Source organism: Leptodactylus fuscus, chromosome 5, assembly GCF_031893055.1.
Source record: "Leptodactylus fuscus isolate aLepFus1 chromosome 5, aLepFus1.hap2, whole genome shotgun sequence".
NCBI classification, from domain to species: Eukaryota; Metazoa; Chordata; class Amphibia; order Anura; family Leptodactylidae; genus Leptodactylus; species Leptodactylus fuscus.
In genome coordinates this window covers 151,415,978-151,440,500 of record NC_134269.1, presented here as the reverse complement: position 1 = coordinate 151,440,500, position 24,523 = coordinate 151,415,978, and positions in this window count along the sequence as shown.

Sequence of the window (24,523 nt, the reverse complement as noted above, 5' to 3'; positions counted from 1 at the left end):
ATAGCAAATGTATTCATGGTTTCTTTAAGCATGTTAATGCCCAATTCTCACCCCGGGTCTGACAACTTGTAATAGCACTTAGACTACAGACACTCGCGTTTCGTCTTTTTTTTTACCCAGGTGTGATATCTATTTTAATTCTTGTAGTTTTAGATAAATTTAGCATTCCTCGGGAAATCTATAAATGGTTTTATATCAGTGAATGAACCATGTTTCTGTATTATTCCACTGTGAACAGCATGATCCAGTGTGTGTATACACGATACAGTTGCATTTTTTTGTGTGAAAAATAATATATAATATTCTGACTTTTAGCAACATCCACTAAGTTAACATTTGTAAAATTCTGAAATATTCGTAAAACAACAATCCAGTCCCTAGACAACATTCTAATGAGTATAATTTAGGATCCAATGAGTGATGATCTATGTATTGTTCAGCAGAACCATGGGAGATTGAGATACTTAGAATAGGGAAAAAGTGGCACATTGCTGGGGTCCGACCACTGTGAATGAAGCATCAGTGCGTTTGCGTGACTGACGACATTCACCTCTATGGGGCTGCTGAACCCCAGTCATGCAAGTGCACTGATACTTCATTCACAAAGAGGATGCAAGGTGATATTTAGTCCCTCATTGTTCTGACCTCTAGAGGACCCAGTAGTCGGACCCCCAGTGATGTGACCGATATTCCCTATCCTCTGGACTGGATGGGGGAATAATTGTCTGTAATGGAACATATAACTTAATGATAATTGGGTATCAGAAAATGCAATGCAATGCAATCTGCAGGAATAATGGACTGATATAGAGCTTTATGGGAAAAGATTAATTATAACTTGTTATTTATGGATCAGTATGCATTATTTTATAGATAGTAAATCTGTGATATCACATTCACAGAATGACTTCCTAAGAGCCTCACTAAATAACAATGTGGCTTTATACATTTGAATCGTTTAGCATTCTGCTCTCTTCTTTCCCCCCTAATCTGCATTGTTCGGATATCCTTTTAGAACTGTCTGCAAGCCTTAGAAAGTATGAAGCAAATAAGATAAGATAAGATAATACTTTAATAGTCGCACCATGGGGACTAAATACAGTGCATGGCTAACCCCTCAGTGGGAACTGAAGAAGCACAGCATTAAACTGAGAATGTCTACCCCTGTATTCCAGCAATTGACAACTAAGTCCCAGTTCCCATCTGCGTTCGGTATTCCATTCGGGGATTCTGCTTGGGGACCTCCTGAACCGAAACCTATACGAATTAAAAAGCGGTTAGCTAGGAAACCTCACAGACCTTATAGACTATAATGTACCGGGCTTTAGAATATACATTTTGTACATGTCTCTATAACATCTCAGATGGTATGTTAAATTACAGGTGCATTTAAATAAAATTGTAATGTTACAAATTATGACTATTCTTTAATTTACCATCTCGCTAGTTGTACAGCCTGCAGAAAATGAAGCTAGAAGATTCATAGCTTACATGTCAACTATCCATCTGATATTGACAACTGTATTCTGGGCACATATAGCACTGAGGAAGGGAGAGCCATGTGAAGTGTCCAAGTGGAACAGTGCTAAAGTGTTAGCAGATGTTTTGTGAATTTGTACTTTATTGTATGTTTTTATTTATTGTTTTAACCTTGTTGTATTGTACTGTAAGATTACAATAAGGAAGCAAACAAGGTAGATGAAACAAGCCTTCAGATTTCTAGTAGAGGAGAGGAGACGGTGTTAATTTATTAGTTTACCTTTGCTTATATATAGCACCAAGCTAGGTAAGGTTTATCATCTAAATTCCCTATCAGTGTGTCTTTGGAGTGTTAAACTAAACTGAAGTGCCAAGAGGAGGCTCGCACAAACATGGGGAGAACATATGAACTCAATGAAGATGTTGTCCTTGGTCAGATTCATTGCTAACTATTGAGCCACCATGCTGTTAGTGTGCAAGCTAGAGCATTTAGTAAGGCTGAACTAAATCTGGTAGCTACAATCTAGCTTTGATAACTCTAAGCAGTCAAGCCAGAGATGAGATATATTGCTCTGCTCAGTTTTCGTAGTTATATTTGTATCACAGAGTGCGAGGATAAGTTCTGAATGGACCTCATAGCCATTATTGAACCTTTGAGTTTCAGGACAGGTTCAGCAACATTTGGTAAATTGGAGGTATTTCTACTGAAACTAAAGAGAAAGAGAAAAGAGTACACTTTGAGAGAGACCTCATCTTGTGAGTTCATTGTTCTTACTAACTGTTCAAGTGTCTTGCTAAAACTGTAGTAAAAGAAATATCAGTTGTTTGTGCCTTTCCAGCTGTCTCCAGAGTTCTTAACTCTGCACCTACATAGAGGGCACTCCAACCGCCATTAGGTGGGAGACTTCGCCACTGCTACCCCATCCTCTGCAGTCTCCTCCACATGTGGCCACTTACTGTTCTTTTCTTTTTTAAAAAAACTGAGCTGCTCCCTAACTTTTTAATGTTGATGGTGGAATTATATGCACACGTTTTCACATCACTGATCAGAGATCTACATGATGGCTCTCCCAAGGTTAATATGAATGACCAGGTTGAATGAGTGCAACCAACCATCAGATTTTTGTTTCCATGTAAAAATGTAGAGCAAATTGTTATTCTACCTATTCACCTTTATGTAAAATGACCTACAATATTTTTGGACAATGATTAGAAACCACAGCATGGTGGCTCACTGGTTAGCACTGCAATCTTGCTGTGCTGGAGTCCTGGGTTCAAATTCTGCAAAGAACAACATCTGCAAGGAGTTTGTATAAATGGGATTAATATATTTGCATTTCCTGTGCTATGTGGTTTAATTGTCATGGTTAGAATAGTTTAGCATTAGTAGCTCAGTAATTGTATGGAACAGCTGAGAATCTTGGAAGGACAAGTCAGATACAAATGGTGTCTTACATACTGTAGGACACCAATTATAGATTCTGATTCAGACACCAAAAAGTGCACTTTAATGCCATATAAGCAATCACTTTTACATGCCGTGACTCCATGACCCTTGCTTTGTTAGCCTAACCATTCATTAACTCTACTTTTTCAGAATTATCGTCCTTTAAGTGTCAGTCTGACCGCATACTGAGATTAAACAATATAAGATCAATGGTGTGATAATCCATACATATGTCTGATCTGCTAGTTATAATCTTATAATTACATTGCTTTCCCAAGTGTATTCACGTTGACCGTGCCTCTTATGTTCTCCATTGCAAATACAAGTTATTAGTGATCTCAGTGAACTATGAGAAAGCTTCATGAACAACTCAAAATAAAAGACAATCTTCAACAAACCTGCTGCACCTATTCCGTTCTATATATTCAAGGATGATTTTGTAGGAAGTGTACCCATGTTGTAAAAGTGTATAAAGTTGGGCTCACACAATGAATTTTTAATGTATTATAGCTTCTTTCCAATGCAGATTTGAAATCCATATCTCAGAAAAAGATAAGTGGCTTGTCACTTAAGCTATATTCACATGACAGTGAATAATGGTCATGTATCGTGTGATGTCTGTGTTTTTAATGGACTTCACATGGCAGCTTTAAATCAGTTTCTAACGAATAGGGGTATTCACATGACCGTTATTTTGATGTTCCTTGTAACAGACAGTCAAGATATAGGTCATGTCCTATTTTTGTCTGTTTTCATGGACCCTTTTTACACTCAAATGCTTGGATGATCAGTGAAAACAGGTGCTCCTTGGGTGCAAGATGGTCGGAAAAATGTACATTTGTCACAACATCTTCGTATTGTGAAAGCGCCCTTACCAACACAGATCTGTGTGGAAACCATGATGGGTAACCACATGCATACTAGCCTACTGAATATGTATGGCAGATCCAGAGTACCTGGATGTACACTCTGGATGTAATGTGCCTTACATCTATGCAATCATCACATGATCAGGACAGATTTTTATCTGCAGAAAGTAAACATTTAGGACTTCTGTTATATAGCTGTAAGCAGGGGCATAACTTAAGGGGGTGCAGAAGGTGCAGTCACAATGGGGCCCAGGAGCCTTAGGGAGCCCATAAGCACTGGCATTAGTATTGTGATTGCAGCTTCCATCTGGTCCATAAGCCAAGGAGACCCACAGATTACCCTAACCACACTAGGATTAAACTCCTTATCACCCGTAACCATCACTATCAAGAATTCACTGTGGCTGTAAGGAGGAATCTTTCTCTGTCATTAGTAAGGGGCAATGGACCAAAAGCACAGGATATGAGAATGCATTATAATACACACTGCAGCTTCCATATGATAAGTAAAGCAAGAGGCAGTAAAGGCCCTAGAGATAGAAGAGCACAATGAACCAAATGTAGTAGCACTCATCTTACGGAAGAAGTAAATAGGGTGTAGAAAAGAAGCTCTGTAGTAACAGTCACCTCCCTTTAATCTCATTCACTAATGACACGACTGGATACAAACTAGGTTACCATTGCAGGGATAGTTCTACGAACAATATAATTTTTCCTTTGGCTACGGGCTACATGAGATACAGTATCATACTACTTTCTTTTGGTCTTCTTTTTCTATGTACTTCGTTTTTGTGCTTGAAGAGACTTAACATGTGCTCAATGTAAGTGAGGCCATGTTTTCACTTTAGATTTGTTCCCAGCCACGCATTCTAATAATTCATCTTCGGACCATTGCCCTGATTCTTTCATTTACATTCTGAGATATTTTGCTGGAAGGGACATCCATCTTAACAACATAAAGCACTGCTTCTTTTCCTATCACTGATAACACAGCTTGTATTTGCAGTTAGTAAGGATGACTCCAATGGTTTAAATATGATCTACCATAATCCATTTTTACCACCGTCACAAACTCCAACTCTTTCTTTCAATAGATGCTGCTCCACCGATTCCCAAGTAATAATTTTTATTAGTCTCAGGTCCCGATATGCTAATTAGGTTCTTGACTTTCAGGTTGGTGGTCCCAGGTGGTCTTCTCCAGCTGATGAGCTATTTTACCTATGGAAACACTGGCGATTTCCCTATAGGTGTGAATGAATCAGAAAGTCCACAGAGGTTTGTTCTGTGAAAAGCGTTGCAGGAAAACCTGCATTTACACCACGGTTTTTCCCATATTTTGTTTCCATATTTTTAACATTTGCATAACATTAACATGTTTATCAATCTTGTGATTTTCATAATTCCAAGACTTTTTCTTTTTAGTATTGCAATTTCAATGTAGAGGAGCAGAGCTGTGATACTATAAGATTTTACATAATGTGCTGTAACTGATCTGTGTACAGTATATAGACATATACATATATATATATATATATATATATATATATGTTAAAGCCATGATATTAATATTTAAAATGATATATTAATGACCATAACTTAAAAGTATGATTAATAATGTATTATTAATAAGTATTAGTCTTCCAGATACATTTTTGCTACTAACATGTACTCATTGTAATGCTATAAATTATTTGTAGGCTAAACAATGTTATTAGTTCAGAAACATGAATACATTAAAATTTATTACAAAGTGTCTACAATCAAATTTATGTCTGCTTGAGTCTCTGTGCAGACAGCGGTGTGGACTATGTCTTTATTTGTAATAGAAACAATACATAAAAGTACATCTATTACAAAAGTGCACTTTAATCATTGGCGTCCACTAGATGGACAGACTACAATAAATGGAGTCTGAGGAGTAGCACATGTCAGCGAAGACACTCAATGAATGATGACTATAAATAACGCATCCTATATATCATGTAAGATTAACCCCACAGTGTGTTAGCCTCATAAAGGGCCTATATATAGTTGTAAGGATATATTAGTGACCACAGCTTATTAGTCGGAGTACTCCTATTATACAATATACTTATCCCCTCCTCATGCTTAGAGGGATATCTAGTCATAGATTGTAAGATCTTGCGAGCAGGGCACTCAATCCCATTATGTGAATTGACTATTTCTCTGTAATGTATCTTTTTGTCTGTACTTTAATCCTACAAATTGTATAGTGCTGCGGAATATGTTGTTGCAAGGTAAATAAAATCAAATGGATATTACAAGCACAGGCCACATATTACTTTATTATCTGACTAACCTACTATCCTTATAAATTACACATCCTAAGACATATAGTACAGTATACAGTATAAATCTTCAGACAATGAATAAGATTCCACCGCATAAATCTTTTCTCCTTCACCAATCTTTGAAACTAAACTGCAGGTACATCTGCGCCATAGCATTTGGCTGCCTGACATAAGATGTCATTATTATTAATATCACACTTTCTAAACACTGTGCTTTATGTATTCACATTATTTCATGATTGATTTCTCTAGATCAGAAATATTAGCTGGTGATAAACATTAGTACAGAACACATTAACATGACTACAAATGTAACCACTTACAGGCTGCATGTGATTGTGAATGTTTAATAGTGGCATTATGGTTTCTAATACAAAACATGCTTGCAAACAGAGAGGATAGGAAATAATATGTGGAATATTGGAGATATCTATTACTCGGTCAAAATACTCTCAACTATGATATAAAGATAGATTGTTTTTAAAATGAAAATTATAAGCCCCAAATAGGGGTCACAATGTACATTTTTTTTTTCCTATTAGTATATCTTTGTAGATTGGCAGGAAATCCACTCAAACACGGGAAGAACATACAAACTCCTTGCACATGTTGTTCCTAGTGGAATTCAAGCCCAGGACTCCAGTGCTGCAAGGCTGCAGTGCTAACCACTGAGCCACCTTGCGGCCCTGAAGATAGAATAAAATTGTAATATGAAGCTTAAAGTGGTCCTTTCTCCTTCACCAAGTCTTAGAGAATAATAGTGTTAATAGGTTTCTCATCACTGATTTTGGCACAGTTATTTTTTTTGCTCCCACCATTTTGTACATGATTTGTTATTTAGTCTCTAAGTCAGATGAGCGGTGTCAAATAGAGGAGTCAAGCAGTGATTCTGACCCCTGGCACTCTACACCATTTCCCCTTCTCTGCTCTTGTATGGCACTGCCCTCCTGACAGTTCAGAGCCTAATCAGCACAACAGGCACCAAAAGTAACGGCATTGATTATTCAGAAAAGGTGGGAGCTAGAAAGAAAATTCCAACTGCTTTGGAATCGGTGGAGCAACACAGATACTAAGAACTGGAGTTGATGGAGGTGGTTGAGGTCCTCTTTATTGGTTGGTTCATCTCGTATGGATAGAAAATCCTAAATAGTGTTTAGAATCTCTTAGTGCTTAGTGTCTTTAGAGCAAGCCAATATTTTGTCTCCACTGTTAACACGAAATACGGGGAGCAGAATACAAACCCACTATCAATTTAGTGGTTTGCTCCCACAGCTCAATGTAGGAATTGTTCACCTTTCACCTTTGCAGTCACCTACTAGATTGTAAATATGTAATATAGGACATTCTTACATAAAGTCATTATTAGCTATTAAATAATAGACATCTTACATAATGGTACTGAATATGAAGAATATAAATGGAGTAGAACCAGGTGTATTTTCCATTTCTAATAAAGCTCATGTATTTTCTGTTACTCAAAAACAATTTGGAACATTAGAATGGAAGACTCATTGATAGAATGACGACTGGAGATATACAGCAAGCAGTACCTGTTAGGATAAAGGCAACGTGCTATAGTAGGAGTAATCCAAGCAGCAGTGTAACCTAGGAAGGCAAGTTCATGTACAATGAGTTGCAGAATAATGTCCCTCTCTCTGTTCATAAAAGTGTTGTAGGCATATGTCTGTATTTCATTGTGTAACGTGATATTTGCCTGCTTTTCCAGCCAATATGGTGGTAACAATATATTTAAAATGCATTTTCCCAAAAAAATAAGCGAAAAAAGGCTTTATAAAGCACATGATCCTCTCTGAATCAGCAGTCCCAGAGCAAAATGTAGGCTTCAATATCCCTCTGCATACAGTAAAAGATATTGTTAGTGGCCTAACATTTCGTATCCTATCCCCGGAAGTGTGCCAAACCTCTCATTTACCCTTCAAAGCATTACCCTCCAGTGTTAGCAGGATACATTCTCTTTGAATAGGTTTTCTGGAACTAAAATATGGATGACCTCTCCTCACTTAAAGGGATGAGACCGAGGTGCAAACAATCTTTGTGACCAATGAACATGACATTAGATGGCAGAAGTTGTGCTCACTTGAACAGCATTGCTGCTTAGTAGAGATGAGCGAGTACTATTCGAAATGGCCGTTTCGAATAGCACACACCCATAGGAATGAATGGAAGCGGCATGCAGACTTTGCTGGCCGCTTAACCCCCTGCATACTGGCTGCGTCCATTCATTTCTATGGGTGCGTACTATTCAAAACGGGAGTTTCGAATAGTACTCACTCATCTCTACTGCTTAGATTGGTTGATGTACAGGGCTGTTGGACAAGGAATGATAGGTCATTGGTTTAATATGTTTAGGATTTTCTGGTGGGAATAAGGGGTGTCACGCAGCTTTCCATAAACTATGTATGTGTGCCTTTACACTTATTATTAGGTTATCAAAATAAAAAGCACAAGTGAGCAAAAAACATAAATATATCCGAAAGAAATGCATCCGTTCCCATCATGGCTATGCCATTTGGTTACTGACACATCTCTGCAAACTGAAATAATAAACAAAATAGGGTTTACAATTAGAATCTTTTATCTTCATTGTCAAGCAGCATTTGGGATAAGAGTCAAGACAAACTATAACCTGTGCTCACATTTGCAGTTGTTCGGTAAACCAATTGTTTGAAAAGGAAGTTCTCAGTCATCCTTATTTTCTTTGGATGACTACAGACATGACTGTTTGCTGATAGCTTGAGCGCTGAGTTGCCAAGGGCAATACAACGTTTTCCTTCTCAGCTACCAGCAAGCGTAATATGGAACGCAGGCAAAAATGTATATTGTTTTATAAAGGATGTGTGCCAAAGAGCTGGAGCTGCTACATTAACTTGCATGGCATGACACCAAATACTTTGAACTCATGTATCCCTGCTCTCTTTGTAGTACATTCGCAAAATGTGGACGTGAACATATGGATCATCATTTAGATCAACCTGACAGCTGTTCAAATAAACAACAAAAAGGATATTCACCTTAATCTCACTGCGACTTAGGTGTCACCTCTATATACCCCCAGGTAAAGGTGTCAGAAAAGGTGAGGCTATACATGAACTCATGGACAGAACATCTTGTATGCTATAAGCTGCATATAACATATTGACAAGGGGTATTTCCAATGTAAGGTAATATATCATGATGCATATGCTGTGCAAAGATCTCTCTCTGAAAAACAAACTGACTAGTACATAGGAAATAACTATTAATTCATTTTCACCCAAATTCTTCATGGACCTAAATGGCAAATGGTCTAAAGACTAAAAGAAATATGATGCAATTTGAAAGAACCAAAGTAGTTAGACACTTATATACTGCATAAGTTAACTATATATGGTACGTCAAATAAACTAAACTGTAACCAACTTCTTGGATAGTTTTTCAAGATTAACTACATGTGCACATTAGGAATCATATTGTTATTGTTCATTATAAGACTTGTATCCTGCATTTAGCAAATGTCCTGTCCACAGACTTTGTCTCTAATATTCAGTTTTCTCTGAGCTAGTGGATGGAGACTACCTTCTATAAAATCACTAACACACCACAGGAAACTGTGCTCCTCAACTCTCTCCAACTCACTCAGAGTCTACAATAGTAGATGTAAGATGGCGTGGATGTGCACCTTAGACAGTTTGGCTTTTCTCCTAACAGTCTACACAAACAGTTGCATCGATGGACATGGGAGAGGTCCAGTCACCGTTCACACCATCTGTGTGCAGTTTTACAGGATTGCAGCCTCAGTACAGTGTCACATAGTGTAGTCTAAGCCATTATTTATTAAGCCTGCTTTGCATGTCATTTTGTGTTTGCATATGCCCCAGGGTATGACTTGTGCTGTGCTGAGTACATGTTGCTGTGACTGGTGCAGGTTATTGTGAAGTTGTTGCTGTGACATTCTGGAAGCCAGGTCATGCCATGGCTCTTGATTTGTGGAACTTTTTTTACGCCTACGAGATTCTTTCACACAGTGCAACCCAATGACATCAGGGGCTGCCCAAGGATGGAAATGACACATTATTTAAGGACCTGTTCCTGCACTTGGATGGGGAGTGGAAGACCAGAGAGTTTGCCTGAGGGGAGGAGAACATCGCTGCTTGGAGGTCAGCATGAGAGGCCCGGATATGTTAGGGAAGAAGGCACCTTTGCACAGAGACTTCAGGTGACCTGGGTTTAGGGGAGCAGGTGTTGTATTCCTACTCTAACAGAAGTGTGGAGCCTGCCACATGCCTGAAGATTTGCCTACACCATTCTGCTGGTTAGCTGCTTGTATCATTCTGTCTGATGAAAGAACCCCAAAGTGAAATCCTCATTGTGCGCTCCTATTATATGAGATGTTCAGGTAGGCAACCTGCAAGGTCAAGTGTGGCTGATAAGTTGCTGATCAGGGCTGATCAGATAGGCAGCACATTGGCCACTAAAGATCACAGTGCTGGCCATAGGCCATATTGTCTATATTTCCCTGGTGCTAGCAGCAGTATGCTGACTGCACTGGTAACCTAAAGAGCAGCAAACCAGTTGTAATTTGGGCTTTGCATAAACTTTGGATTCAAATGACCCTGAACCTTTTGTGGTTTGATTATAAAAAAAAACAGCTAAAATGGCAGCCACTGTTGTAACAGGCTGGAGGGCTGGCCTTATTGCCACCTAGAGATTGGTGAGGCCCCAGACCACCATGATAACGGTTTGGGAATGCCTTGCTTCCTCACTGCTATATATGTAGTTAATGGAAAGCGGCCCAGCATGTCACTCCCTGCCTGCCTGGGGAGGTGACTAAAAATAAGAAATACTTATACTCACCTCTCCTGGCTCTCTGACAGTCCTCAGCATCCTCTTGGGGGCTCTTCCAGCCTGTGACTAAGGTCCCAGCCATCACATAAGGCACGCTGGATTAATGATGTAATCACGTCTCAATTGGCCACTGAGGTCTAATCACAGGCACCCACTGTTTTGTCTGGAAGGTATCCTCTGCATGGATCAGTTGTTTAGGGGTGCGACCTGTCCCTGTACTATGTAGTGCATGAAGCTGGAAGCAGATGGTTCCATGTCTTTTATAGACTGTAATACAGTACCTCTGCTACCATTGATGGCAATTGGAGCACAGATGTAGTAATGGTGCCTGGCAAATATACAGTGTACAGATTCATATGCTTCTGACTCTGTATAATGTATATATCAGAAGCAACACAAAATAGTTGATCCTTGTGGGGTCAATTGTTAGCCCACTGCTGCTCTGCCCTCTCCACTTCCTGATTTCAGTGAGTTGGTGGGCAGGCTAAATCTGTTTGATGTACAGGTCAGGACAACAACAGTCTCCAAAACTGTGCTTAATTCTGAACTACACATTGATTTCTCTGGATTAACATGTCAAGATAACACAGGCACTGATCAGCATTGTTCTATTTTCAGGGCTCAGCAGCTGAGTGCACTTTGCAGAGCTGACATCAATCACAGTGAAAAGATGAGAATAGAGGTGGTCTGGAACAGAGAGAGCTGTAAACATAATGGTCAGTATCTGACAAATGGAGGAAGATAGATAAAGCAATATATTGTGTAAAATACTTCAATTAGCTTAAGTACAACTTATAAATATGGATCTTGGAGTTGAGAATATCACCAAATATTGTGCCTATATAAGTCTAAAGGACATGTTCCATTGTGCTTGAGAAGCAGAGCTTTCATTGGAAAATATTTCTGTATTTCTGTAATGCACTGCCATGTGTGAGCATGTTTCCCTTGTTCACAAATAAGGCATCGTAAAATTGCATATCATGTACAGCTTACGTTTTCATGGAATAAAGATCCTATTCCACCTGCGTTCTAAATTCTGTCCAATACTTTATATACAGAAAGATAAGAGGTAAATCCTGGCAACATTATAGCAAAGTCAGCACAAAAATATCCATAGCTGAGGGGATTTTCTTTGAAGGCCATAACACTCCGAGTTAATTAACAGCCCCAAATTATTAGGATTTTACTAGCTCGCTGTCATAAGTTATGGGTAATGAAAGGCTGCAATGTCACTCCAGGTAACTTTGAAGTTTCACTTCATGTGTGTCAAAAAGTGCTGAATAGTTAAAAACAAGGAAACATCAGTTTAAGGACTATTTGGAATTCGTTTTTCATGAAAGACAAGATTTCTAGTAAATAAATGATTAAGACTTTCATTGGCTATTTATGCCAGGGTGAGTATGGAAAAGACATGCAAGTTTGCTTCTAGTTTGATATTTTAAAACTAGTCTGTCAGAGGTGTTTCCCCACAAAAAAATGAAAAGTACAGCTCCAGTTAGTAGTGGGAAGATACTACCTTTACCATTTCCCTTTATCCTCCATTACTTATAAACGTGAAATCCAAGTATGAGCCACAGAATGCTACTGTAAGGCCCGGTTCACATCTGCATTCGGTATTTCGTTCGGGGAGTCCTCTTGGCAAACCCTGGAATACCAAATGCATTAAAAAGCGGTGAGCTGTGAAAGCACACGGACCCCTAGACTATAATGGGGTCCATGTGGTTTCCGCTCGGTGACATCACGAATTATGCGGACAGAAAAGTACTTCAAGCCGTACTCAATTTGTGGAGTCCGCTTGGGGCCCCAACGCAGATGTGAACCAGGCCTAAGTCTACAGTAGTTTGTCAATCACACTATTTTCTATAGAAGCGACTAAGTAGCTTTTTCCAGCACTGCTCGGTTGCTGGGGGAAAGGAAAGTTCGTTTTGAGGATTGTCAAATAGAAGTATGAGTCCATAAGCCAGGAGTTTGTTCCCTTGCACATGACCATATGAACGTTTTTTTCTGGATAGTACACTGACTCTTTCATTTCTGTGGTCCTGTACACATGTCCGTGAATTACACTGTCACGTGTGTGGACCAACAGTCTAGGCCGCAAAATATGGAGCAGCTCCTATTGCTGTCTGATTTTGCGGTCCTACTTCTGCGGCTCCTATTCATTGAATGCCAGAGGCCACGGAAGCATGGTCGGTGCTCAGGCAGCAGACGGGTGACATCCATGTACTCCCCGTGCGCTGCCTGTGCCCTTCATTCACAGCAGCCGGCTGGAACACGGTCGTTTGCAACCGGCTTTACACTTTAAGCGTATATCAATAATATTTTTTCCATATATAAATATAAAAAAGACTATTTATGATACAAAATAAAAAGATCTACTAATCTTCCAGATGTTGAAATGGATGCGGCTGAACCCTAAAAAGACCAAAACCTTGAAACTAAACACGGGATGTATACCTTCATTGTATAATAATGGTCACATAGCTCTGTTATTAATTATCTGCTGTAACGCTTAACACATAGATAGTCTAACATTAATATAAGAATACACATCTGGGCTCATTTTCTGAAAATAAAAAGCTGATGATTAAATAAATAAATCAGGTTACTTTCAGCAACTGGATCGCTTTCTTTCCATGTGATGGATTCAATTTAAGTCCAGGTGTTGTTATATTACAGCTGGTGGAGTTCAGCCTTTGCAAGTTGAAAAACAGAGAAAAAAAGGAAATTATAAGGGCACGTTTTAAAGGTAAAGGCCACCTTTGGTGGAACACAAATCTGTTTTACTAATAGTTATATACACACAGGTGCAAAACAAAGGGTTTGCATATGGCTTTCAGACACTTAGACACAAGTCTTAAAATGTCAATCTGAAGCCATAATGATTCTAGGTGGAGTTTTTTCCAGCATAAACTACTAGTGTGGATTACCTAATAAAATATATAAGAGCTAAAGGCATGTAACATCATTTAGTGTTACCTGAACAACAATAACTTCAGCAGAATCAAACATATTAAATATGATACAAAGATAGCACCAAACACAACAATCGTCTCAAAGACAATAATAAAAACATCATAGTACTAAAATCAAACAATGTAGGTTGTCCTTTGAGATCTTCAAAGACTAGCAAATAATGATATCCATGAATGGAACTGTAAGTCATGCTTGAAGTATCAGAGAATGACACGGTATCTAAGACAAAAGCCAGGAGTCATCAAAGTACAATCACGTGCAGTGTAAGACCACTGACAAATAAATTGTGTAACATTAGCATGTGTGCTTAATATCATGCATTCTGCTGCCTGAGAACTCCAGTCCTCAAGCACATAAAAGCTATTATGAATTTCTCTAAAAATGTACCATAAAAAGCAACTTTGTTGTCTTTGCTGTTTCAGTTACATTTTTACATGCCAGTTTTGCCATCAGATACCAGTGTTATACCAATACTAGTTAAAAGTGGTGTAACTAAAGTCTTGGACTTTGACTGCGGCCCCCTAACCCATCCCCAGAGGCTTGGAAGGGATACAGCTAACTACTCACAACTACTGTTATCAAAATTATGGTGAGTGATCAACATAAAATAAATAAATTCATTAAAATTTTTGCTTATTCTTAGATCTAGAAGCCAATGAGTGGCACTACTCAGGGGCGTAACTTGAGGGGGCGTAGTCGGTGCATCCACACCGGGGCCCATAAGCACTGGCATCAGTATTGAGATTACAGCTTCCATCTGGCCCATAAGCCAAGGAGACCCACAGATTACCCTAACCATACTAAGGTTGATTAAACCCCTCAGCACCTGTAACCATCACTATCAAGAATTCAATGTACGGATGAGGTAAGGGGCCCTGGACAAAAGATAGCACCGGGCCTACAAGACTTTAGTTACACCACTGGTACTACTCAATAACTCGCTGTATGCATGCTTATTCAGTGTAGGCTTTATGTCACTTATGGAGATTTATGGAACTGCCTAAAAGCACAACTCTTTATGTTTCCTCCAGTAACTGATCACAGTACTGTTTGCATTTCTTACATTACTCTAGCAAAAGGAAAACTGCATTGTGCTTGCTATAGGCAGCAAAGACAGTTTTGCTTTTAGGCTGTTTTCATAAATCTGTCCAAATTTGTGAGTCACTCCACCTACTGGACTCCTAAGCTCTGAATGAGGAAGAATTTTAAATAATAAACTGCAAATTGTACTAAAGCTTTTTATGTTAAACAATGTATCAAGAGTGATCCAAGAAAGGAAGAAAACTGGTGAACCACCAACAGGGTCATGGGCCCTTATGAGTCCCTGAAGCATGCATATGTTCTTACCCTGAGATGCCCAGGAGGCACTAGAGAAATCCTGATGCCATCCTACTACTAACAAGGGTAATTGTAAGGGAATTGCTAGTTGTGACCCAGTCCAGTCCCTACCTACTTGCCTCACTGCCCTAGTGAGAGGAGCAACTTGGCGACAGACCCTTCTCTGAAATAAGTGTCACATAGAAAAAGACAGGACAAAAACAACACAGAAGCAAAGTGATCAAGCCAAAGGTAAAAGCCAGAGATACAAAGCAGTACAAAATCATAATCTGAAGAGTAATCACAAGGGAAGCAGAAGGTCACAGGTCAGTAATACAATAGTAGCATAAAAAGGAGCTTAGCAGAGACAAAGTCAAAAGACAGAGTCACAATAGCCAGCAATCCTGACCTGTATATAAGAAGTCAGGACAGCCCTAGACTTGATTGGTAGATAGGCTGTCAATCACACAGGCAAGGCCAGATTAACTGTTTGATGAACAGAGAGAAACAAGGTGCAGGGGTGGGTGTGGTGGAAATTCAATTACAGAGAATAGGTAAGAGAGCAGTGCTCACACAGAGCAACAAAAAAACTCTAAGCAAAGAATAAAACTGAAGACGCCTCCTGCGCAGCCGGTGTGAGCGGAGGGTGGCGCAGAGACCCGAACAGGTAGAGACATTACAGTAATGTTATACTTTGGGCAATGTTAAGATAGGAAACCTTGCTTTCATAATAATGTAACGTTAACACATATCACCTATACCACCTACTTAAATATTGTTGCACATAACTACAATCCTTCAAGGCAATAGTCTAATTTATAAATGTAATACACCCTGCTACAATGCAAAAATTCCTCAAGAATAATATGAACAACATAAAAATAGAAGACCCCTTTTGGCAATCTTGAGCAACCTTAACATGGCAAACTCTCAATTGTGAGTCATATGAAGTCTGCATGGAAACTGTACAGTACTTATATAAAACAAGACTCCCCTTGAATTGTATGAGCTGTTCCACACTATTCCATCTCTGCAATGTAGAGTCTTGTCTGCACACTTGCAAGAGAAATATCTTTGGAAATATCAAAATCCAGCAGTGATCTTTAGAGGTAGACATCTAAGGGTATAGTCCAAAAAATAGACCAAGGGGACAGTTATCAAAAGTTATCTTAGGTCAATACGACATCACTTGGCACTGCCTATATTAGAGACTTGTTAATGTAAACTCGCAAGTGCAAAATTATTATTGCATAAAATCTATAATTTCTGTTTAACAACCACATCCGTTTACAGGTTTTAATGACAATGGTATTTACTTTGGCTGTACATACTGTATGACACAATTTAGTCCGTTTCCCAGATTGTTCCTTGAATGAACTTTGTGATGATCCATTTAACTATTCCCTACTTGTTGTCAACAATAAGGAGGAAATAAAATGTTATACATAATGACTCCTACAATATTTGCACATGCTTGAAGTGCAAGTTTAGTGGTCACAATGAAGCAGAGTTTCCACAAGTAACTTTGTTTCCTTCCTTTAGTGATAGCTCAGTAATTGGTTCACATGGAAGTGGCAAACGGCAGATATTATTTGAAATCTATGTAAAGAAAAAATATAATCGCACTGAATAAAATAGACCATATAAGCAACAAACCTACTGCTAATTATAGTGCAAACCATTAACAAGTGACAATTTATTCAGTGCAATTCTGACAATCTCTATACAGTCATATTTCTAGCTAGTCAGTTAGCAATAGTCTTAACCACTTTATCCTTCAGATTGCAGCATTTTTCTTAATTTTACTTATCTTTTATTTTTTTTATATTTTTCTTCAACATACTGCATTTTTCGGACTATAAGATATGGGAGGAAAATGGGTGTGTGTCTTATAGTCCAAATGTTGCGCTGCTGTGACCATGCCGAGGCAAGTTCACGAGTAGATAGATATTACTGTACATTGACTTGTCTATGTACAGTAATATCTATCTATTCGTGAACTTCGCTCAACTTATCTGCTGCTGCTGCCCTCTGCTGGTCCGGTTCCCTGTCCTTCATGTGTCTTCAGAGCGCCCTGCGCCCCGCCCCAGCCTCCCTAGACTAGTATTATAGAGAAGGCGGGGCTTAGGAAAGTGTGGGCAGGTACTGGGAGGGGAGACGTGAGTGATGCACTCACGTCTCCCCGCCCACACTCTCCAGCCGCACCAAGCCCCGCCTACTCCCTGCATCTCTACAATACTAGTCTAGGGGGGCGGGGAATGGGGGGGGGGGCGCAGGGCGCTCTGAAGACATGTGAAGGACAGAGGACCAGATCAAGAAGAACTGGGATCTGCAGCTGTGTAGGTAAGCGGAACACGGGGGTAAAGGGTGTGTTTTAAAGATGGCGGTGCAGGGGCCATTATGGGGCATAGTACTTTGTGCAAGGGTCACTATGGGGCATAATAGTATGTGCAGGAATGCGGTTTGTGCGCAGTCTGTTTGGGGGGAGAGTGAAGGGGCATGTCAATGTTTGCCTTGGGGCTCTGCCATTCCTAGTTACACCACTGTATGTTGCCTTTCTTTTTTGTGGGGTATACTATAAGTTTTAGAATTCATTTTTGGGTAAATTCTCTGTATAGTAACATTTAGTTTATATGATTTGTTTAGTAGAGAGCAATGTATCAATAGGCAATTATGCTGTTGTTTATTAATTTTAAAAATGAATGAAGTAAGATGAATTGTCAGCAAATGCACAAGGGACACTTATGTGGTGGGGCCCACCCTAGGACTCCGTTGCTTTCATCAGATCTTCTGGATACAATAAACTCTGGCTCAGTGCCTTAGATATATTTGTGACACCACCTTCAATAACAGCATCCACTTTAGGTCTGCTGCGTCAAGACACTGGGACCAAAGAACAAACATCAGCATCCTGGCACAATGACATCACTACATTGCAACACATGGGATATATACATGCAGGACAGAAGAGGCTGTGATTGTGGAGGGTAAGTGGGGTTAGATGGCACAACAATGGCGCTTTTCTTACATGGTGGTCAACAACCATCTGGAGCACAATATGTGGCACTATTTGACATTATCTTTCTTGTACTTGTTTTCAGTGCTTCTTTCTGTGTGTAACTAACGTTTTGGTGGATAATTAGAGTTATAAGAGCATTATTTCAGAAATATGGTATTTGTGGTTGTGGCTCACACAGTAACTGCATTAGTAGGGGGAATGGGTAGCAACAATCCCATAATCAGTGGTAGCAGAAATATGGGGAGCTTATGTCAGGGAAAAGCTGGATAGGGTGAACGTAAAGAGACAAAGATACGTGTGTTGAAAGCTTTACAGAGACACAACATGGCTGGAAGAAGGGTCAGATGGAAAAGGAGAGAACTATGAATGGAGATAGAGATGTCTGATCTGCGAGTCACTAAAATTTTACAGTTCTGTACTTACTTAAAATGCTCTGAAGAGTCCCTGTTATATTGATATACTTGGGTAGGTAGCCCACCAAGATGTGTTTTCCCCAGTGCTGTTCAAGATAACGTTTTATATGTTTTTGTTACTATGATGAAATAAAATTGAATTTATTTACTCCTTTAATACTATATTTTTCTCATCAGTCATATTGTGCTGACAACGCTCTATACAGGCATCAGTTCGGACACATCTAAGTTATGCCCTAAAAGAGATTATTAATAGATAAGATCTTCCAGTCAGCCTCAGTGACTCTGAAGATGGAGCTGACAGGGATAGGACAATGGCATCCTTCTCCCTTTGCTTACACCACAACCAGCACTACTGAGCACAGCCCTTCAGGGGATAGAGAAATGGCCCAGATGGTTTTCTCTTGTCCCAACTAGCAGTGCACAAGTGCGGCTGTCACTCACAACTACAGTCATGCTAGTAATGATTCTGTGTGTGGGCAGCATCAAAATCCACATTACTTGCATTGATATATAGGAGTGATTAACAGCTCGAACCACTGGACACAGACCAAGTGATGGAGGAACCAATGCACACACCAACTACCGCTACTGATACAATAAGTGGCGACACTGCCTTCATGTCCTGCTACACAGCCTCAGTTCAGAGCCCGAAATTTGAAAGGGAATTCACACAAAAAGGATATAATTATAAATCACATCACTGAGGTAAGATGAGGCCATAAATCTATGCAGGATGCAGAGAGGCCTAAATATGTATAAGGTGAAGGCCATACTAGTGCGTAATATTGATAACACATGATCAAATGCCTACAATCCATAAGGGAAGCCAAAGCTAATATTACAAATGCACAAAGATAACGGTAATATGAAGCGCAAAGGCACACAGTCATGTCTAAAAGTCTGTTAGTAATACCCATACTTTTACTTCAGGCGGGCTTTACAGCACCTATATATATGTATTTACTCCACTAGTATCAGCACCGTCAAGCAACATAATAGAGCCTAGCTGCATCCTGCAACAAATTAGTTAATAAAGTTGTATCATATTGTCTTGCACCATATTGGTCATTCTTTGTTAGGCAGGACCTCACAAGAGAAGGTCCTGAAATTAGGCAGCCTCAAATTGAGGTGCAGTGTGGGTAGGGAGCTGGGAATACAAGTAGGATGCTTGGCTGTATTCTTACAATATAACCTTTAGGAAGAGAGAGATCGTGATGGTGATTTATAACGTACTAGACCACTTCTGGAATTCTGTGTCCAGTTGTATTTCTGCTGATTTTTAGCAGATCTATCTTACTGGCTATTATTTTCCTGTTCCTGTCTCTTTAACTATTTGTGTTTACAGTTGCTTAATTTCCTCCAGCTTATCCCTGTGTCTTCTTTTGTATATATAGTCTGTGTTTTTCGCTGAGCAATGTGTCGAGTATATTCACTCAGTTTCTTTATGGGTATAATGGAAGCAGAAAGGTTTCATCTGAGGATTTTCACTGCGGCCTGCTACGTGAGCATTAACCTAAGTTGTACATACAAATTTGATAACTGTTAGCTAAATGCTTTTTTGGCTGACCAACCCTTATGTCCGTTTATGATAGCCACTTGGGAGAGTCAGGAGATCCCCTTACACATGAGATGACGATCTAATCTTACGAAGAGTATCAATTGTGTTCTCTATATATCTAATGTACAGTACATGGCCTGCTTTACTGCAGCATAAAATCTGTTTCTTATCATTAGGGAAAAGACAGGCTTGTTCTCATCTATTTATAGCTTGTGTTAACTAAATATGGCTTTTTAAGCAAATACAGTGTTAATTGTAATACTAACAGTGCATTGAAAAAACTTAATAAGAAAAAGCTATTTTTGTTTCTAATTGGTTTAATGAGTAAAACAGATAAAGAGCAGGTATTTTTATTTCCAGCAGTCAACACCTTGTAAGGATTGATTTTTAAAACCCACAAAAAAGCATGGATCATATAGGGAAAAGAGAAATAGTGCAAATGAACAATTGTAAGCATTTTTATGACAATGGGCTATAATGAGCATTCTTTTCTTTCAATGCAAGTAAATGTACTAAAGCGATCATTCAAGGTGTTACAGAGACAAAGTAATAACCCAAAACTATCAAAAGTAATAGAAAATAAAATGAATAAAATGAGCACAATGATTGAAATTGAAGCAGTTTTGACCCAAATTTTCCAAAAGTTTAACTTTTTTTGTGATTTGTTATAGTGGAACCCTCCTGTGTCCCAGTTACGGCCCTGACTCCCTTATTAATACGGATACCAAGCTCTTTGCTAAACTTATAGCAAATTGCCTTGGACACCATGTTGGGAACCTTGGTGCACCCAAATCAGGTGAGTTTTATAAGATTCTCTCTAGGTGGTACTGAGTTCCATTAGTTCTCTATGAGATCTTTCCCACCATCTCTGCTGAAGGTTGGCGATGTATTATGCTACATGTTTGGTGAAACTGCTCTCACCTCTGCCCCATCTGGCCTGAGATTTGTAGGGTCATTAGGGGTTTGTCTGGTGTTGCATTGGAGGACGATCCAACCCCCCTTCTCATATCTATCTTCCCTTGCAAGATCAAAAAGCATGTATGTTGGGTTGGTTTATGCAGTTAGGTCTGTCCCTGCCTCTGGAAATCTTCACTCCCTCCAACTTCAGCAGATTGGCTACAGGAGATTCTGCACATTTGCCAGATGGAAAACCTTATCACAGCACTTCAACAGAATGCTCGCACTCACCAAAAAGTATGGCTGTTCTGGAATACCTTCTATTACTCTCCCACTTTTCATTCCTCTTTCTTTTCTTCCCCTCTAAGAGCCACCTTCCAGCCCCTGTAGGGTCTCAGTATGCTCAGGTCTCTCTTCCTTGTGTTCTCTCTATATCTTTCACATTGGACTGTATTATTCATAGGTTGTGCATTGCCCTGCTGCGTCAGGCACTCATTCCTTACTCTTAATCCACTGTTACTAGTTTTTATTTGGAGCGTTCTCCCTTTTTTCTTTCACTGTTGTACCTTTGGGATTTAATTGCTATTTCTGGAAAATTTTTCATAAAACTTTTTGATGTAAAATAAAGTTATTATGGAAAAATCAAAATAACCATACCGTCACTTTTCTTTTAACTGTATACTAATGTGATAAATAAATAAATTAAATTCCACACTGGCATATGTTATCCATACATTGCAGTGTATGATGATTTTCATGTGATATAGGAATCTATAAAGTGTTTGAAGTCAAGATGATTGATAATATTTCATAGTTTTTTTTAAATTCAGTCCCATGCAGTCTATTAAGGAAATCTGATACATTATGTTTCAGATCTTCTCACTTCCTCATTAAAACTTATTTTTTAAATTGCTGTTTCAACAAGCATTACATAGAAGCAAGTAGATAAGCATGTCCTTTCAATGTTTAGTCTTGACTTGTGTTGTACTGTATTCATTCAGATAGTTGGAACTGAGGCTAAAAATCAGGGGTGTAATTAGCAATGACTGGGCCCCATAGAAAACTTTTGACTTGGGACTCCCACGATATAGCTCCCCCTTTTTCTGGCCTCCACATAGTATAACCATAGTTATACTATAGTATCCCATTTACACACACTATAATGTCCCAAATTGGCTTCCAGACAGCATTATATTCCATAATGGCTCCTCCACACAGTATAACGTCCCATAGTGCAGGGCTGCTTTAAACATAGGCCCAATGGTGCACTTGCACCCGGCTTTACGGTGGCAGGGACCAGTGTCAGACTGGGGTGCATAATGCCCACCAGCAGTTGTCAATTCTAGGAGTCCACTATACAGTTAAATTCAAATTTTAGCAGATTCCCATTTTTTTCAATATTAATCCACAACCTAACCCTGCCTTAGCTCTTGCCATGCCACTGAATTTTGGTTTCAGCGAGTGGAATACAGTGACTTGCAAAAGTTTTCATACCACTTGAATTTTTTTACATTTTGTCACCTTGCAACCTCAAACTTAAATTATGTTATTGAGATTTTAAGTGATAAAGTAGCACATAATTGTGAAGTGGAATGAAAATGATACATGGTTTTCAAAATAACAAATAAAAATTTGAAAAATGTGACAGCCCTCTGTATTCTGATACCCCTAAATAAAATCCAGTGTACACAATTGCCTTCAGAAGTCATTTATTTAATTAATAGAGTCCAGCTGTGTGTAATTTAGTCTCAGTATAAGGGCCTGTTCCCACGGAGTAACGCTGTGCTCATTCTAACATGTAAACACTAGAGATGACCGAGTAGTACTCGATCGAGTAGGTATTCGATCGAATACTACGGTATTCGAAATACTCGTACTCGATCGAGTACCACTCACTGTTCGAATGTAAAAGTTAGATGCAGAACCAGCATGGATTGTCCGAATGCTATACAGTCGGTCAATCAACGCTGGTTCTTCTCCTACCTTTAGAAGTCTTCTCCGTGCAGCTTCCCCGCGGCATCTTCCGGCTCTTCATTCACAATGCCAGGCATCGGGCCTGGGCAGAGCCGACTGTGCATGTCCGCTTGTAGTGCGGGCATGCGCAGTCAGCTCTGCCCAGGCCCGATGCCTGGCAGAGTGAATGAAGAGCCGGAAGACGCCGCGGGGACGCTGCAAGCAGAAGACTGCTCGGAGGATCCAGCCCGACCCTCACTCGTGGACTTGGTAAGTATAATTTGATTGAACGTTGCCTACCCCTGAAATGAGCATTTTCCCCCCATAGACTATAATAGGGTTCGATAGTCGAATATTGAGGGGCTACTGGAAACGAATATCGATCCTCGAACATTTTACTACTCGCTCATCTCTAGTAAACACGTGAAAGAAATTTTTTGAGAGAAGTCCTCAGTAGTTGATACCTTTTTTAATGGCTAACTCAAAAAGTTTTTTGATGACATATCGAGCTTTCGGCACTCCTTCTCAGAAATAAACTTCCAAGACACAGTCATCAAGATACAGGACAACAAAATTGAGACATCACTGTATCGGAAGCCGATTGACCGCCCTACCTACCTAAGATGGGATAGCTTTCATCCGAAACACATAAAGAAATCCATTGTCTACAGCCAAGCCATCAGATACCATCGCATATGTTCAGACCCGGTGGACAGAGACAAGCACATTGGGGGCCTCAAAAACACATTCTTGAGGCAGGGTTACCATCCAAGAACAATTGATAACCAAATCACCAGGGCCACCAGAATACCAAGATCGGAGTTATTAAAATACAATACCAAACAGGAAAACACTCGGGTGCCCCTGGTTGTCACATATAACCCCCACCTGGAGACGCTGAGAGGAATTACACGCAAATTACATCCACTACTGCAAAAAGACAACCATCTAAAATCCATATTTCCAGAACCCCCTCTCCTGTGTTACAGACAGCCACCAAACCTCAGGAATATGATTATTAGCAGCTCACTGTCACCTCCAACTAACAAAGGAACATTTCCATGTGGAAACAACAGGTGCAAAACCTGCCCGCACATACTGACTACGGACAAAATAAAGATCCCGAACTCTGATCGACACTACAAGATCCCAGGTAACTTCACCTGCAGCACACCTAATGTAGTGTATTTGATATTGTGTACTAAGTGTCCTGAGGGCCTGTATGTAGGTGAGACAGGACAGTCACTTAGGATGAGGATGAACTCACACAGACATACGATTAGAGAGCAAAGAATGGACCTCCCGGTGCCCAAACACTTCTGTAATCAAAATCATAATATGACCCAGGATATGAAGATCCTGGTGCTAAGGGGGAATTTCAGAGACAGAAAAGATCGCCTCATATGGGAATTTAAACTTATGACGACCTTTTGCACTC